We start from the raw sequence: 2,875 nt of genomic DNA, 5'->3' as shown, positions 1-2,875 counted from the left end.
GGAAATTCAATTTCTCTATGTTTTCTTTCTTTGCTGTGTTTTGGTGTCAAATCTAAGAGCACTGCCAAATCCAAAGTCATGAATATTTATCCCCATTTATTTCTTTTAGAGTTTATAATTTTACCTCTTACCCTTAAACCTTTAATTCATTTTGAGTTAATGTTTTATGTGGTGTGCGTTAAGGGTCCAATTCTATTCCTCTGCATGTGGATAGCCAGTTGTCTAGTACCATTTGTGGAAAAGACCATTCTTTCCCCAATGTAATGTTGTCCACCCTGTCCACTGACAGAATTCAGTGGACCATAGGCGAAGGGGTTTATTTCTGGGCTCTCAAATAAATCACACTGATCTTTGTGTCTATCTGTGAGAGTACCACAATGTTTTATTTTTTTATTTTTGTTTTTATTTTTAAAGATTTTATTTATTTATTTGAGAGAGAGAGAATGAGAGAGAGCGAGTGCATGAGAGGGGGGAGGGTCAGAGGGAGAGGCAGACTCCCTGCCGAGCAGGGAGCCTGATGCGGGACTCGATCCCGGGCCTCCAGGATCATGACCTGAGCCGAAGGCAGTCGCTTAACCAACTGAGCCACCCAGGCGCCCCACAATGTTTTATTAAATGATGCTTTGTGTTAAGATTTGAAATTGGGAAGTATGAGCTTTCACCTTTGATTTTCTTTTTCAAGATTGTTTTGGCTATTTTGTGATTCCCTTGATTTTCCATATAGCGGTTAGGATTAGCTCATGTGTTTCTTCTAAGACGCCTCTGAATTTTCCTAGGAAGCACACTGAAATTGCACATTGCATTATATACTATTGCTATCTTATGACTGCACATCTTTCATCACCATGGGTTGTCTTCACATTTTTGAGGGGTTCCTTTAATGTCTTTCAGAAATGTTTTACAATATTCAGTGTACACGTTTTACACCCTGATTACATCTATTCCTAACTATTTTATTAATGTTGATGTTACCTAAAAAGGAATTATTTTCCTAAATTTCTTTTTGGATAGTTCATTGCTAGGGTATACAAGTAAGAGGGATTTTTGTGTATTTTGTGATTTTTTTCTCCTGTAACATTGGTGAATTTGGTAACTAGCTCCAATCTTTTTTTTTTTTTTTTTTGGTTCCTTAAGAAGCTCCAAGGGTAGGAGTTAAGGCTAGGGGTGGGGTTAGGGATTAGGGATTAGGGGTTAAGTTTAGGGGTTAGTGTTAGGGTTAGGGGTAGGGTTAGCGTTGGGGTTAGAGGTAGAGGTTAGGGGTTAAGTTTTAGAGGTTAGGGTTATGGTTGGGTTAGTGTTTGCTTAGGGTCAGGGTTAGGGTTTCCCTATCCTGTGTTCTTGAAAGCCCATTCTCCTCTGATAAGCAGAGTGATATTTTCGGAACATAACCTCCGAGCCCCTCTGTGGTCTGCTCCCCAACTTCCCAGCCTCTGCTCTCTCTCTTGCCCCCCTCCACTTCTGGACCATCAAAGAGTGTGTTGTGCCCTCTGCCCAGTGCACTCTTTTCTCCCCCTGCTTTATGTCTGGCTTGTTCTCCCACTGGCTGGGCTTGGACTTCTCCCCTGGTGACCTGAATCCTGTCAGCTGGGTATGTTTGCTTGTCCTCTATTAAGTGTATGTCCTCCTACTCCGTGTGAGCTACTTACTAACCTGACAGTTATGAGGTAGGAATAGGGAAGTAGTGTGCAAAATAATCACTGTCAGAGAGGCTCATCACACCTACCTGACAATAGCCGAGCTACTGTCCCCGCAGTGGGGAGCAGGTAGCCCCCTCAAAAGGGGACCAGCCATATGAGGCAGTTGGACAAGACTTCCAACATCTTGGGTCTGGGGAGATGTGGACTTGGACCCAGAAGCTTATACTCTTGGATTCAAGGCAAGCGCCCTCTTCTTCCAGAGATCTTCTGTCCCCTTCCATGCCCACATAATGGACCTGATTCCTGATCTGGGGCAGTTCAAGGGTGACCCCTCCTAGGAATACCAGTGGTTTACTGAGGACCTTGTCAGCAAGATGCCGAGTAGCCTTCAACGGAGGACCCTACAGGGGATGGAGACAGCTCTGTGGGGGCCAGCAACAGCCCACTCAAAGCAAAGTGGGGCAGGTGGACAGCCCTGCTTGTTCTACTCAGTCTGTAGGGCATAGAAAGAAGGGCTGTACCCAAAAGTGCTTAACTCCTGGCAGGTGGGGACAGGACCTGCAGAGGGTCGGCCAGGGGAGGGCACCTGTATGGTTTGCCCGGGAGCTCAGCACAGGAGGAGTGTTCCTGGCTCCAGAATGCTGACTGTGGGGGAAGTTTCCAGCCTCTGAAGACTCAGGCTCCCCTTTTTATGATGGGGTGCTGATGGCTCCCATCTCTAGGAGCAGAAGTTAGGGAGACCCTGCCAGCAGACTCGCTGAGGACAGACGAGGAGAGTGGCAGTTGCTTAAAGCAGCCCAGGGCCTGCCCCCTTGAAGAAGGTGCACATGTACACAGCCCAAATTTTGGGGTCCTGCTACCAGCCTCTGACAGTGACCCTCTTTCAGACAGCAGGGAAGCTCTGAGCTTCTTCTACACACCTTGCCCTGCTCATCGCTTCCAGCTGCCTGGCCCTGAGTTCTGTCCTTTCAATGAATTGGTCATCTAGTAAGTAACATGTTTCTCTGAGTTCCATGAGCCACTGGAGCAGATTATTCAAACCTGAAGAGGAGGTTGTGGGGACTTCGAATCTGTGGCCCATAGCTCGGAAACAGGGGTGACCTCTCTGCCCAGCCACTGGCTGACCACTAAGGTAACAGCACAGGGATTCAGTAGCCACACACAGCAAAGAATACAGACTTGACAAAGTTAGTTCAGAAAAGTCACTAAGCCAACAGTAGCAACTACAACGAGCAGCA

Source organism: Leptonychotes weddellii, unplaced genomic scaffold, assembly GCF_054177405.1.
Source record: "Leptonychotes weddellii isolate Sample4059 unplaced genomic scaffold, ASM5417740v2 HiC_scaffold_2274, whole genome shotgun sequence".
Classification (NCBI taxonomy): Eukaryota; Metazoa; Chordata; class Mammalia; order Carnivora; family Phocidae; genus Leptonychotes; species Leptonychotes weddellii.
The sequence above is the reverse complement of the archived record's forward strand: the minus strand, read 5'-3'. Positions refer to the sequence as shown.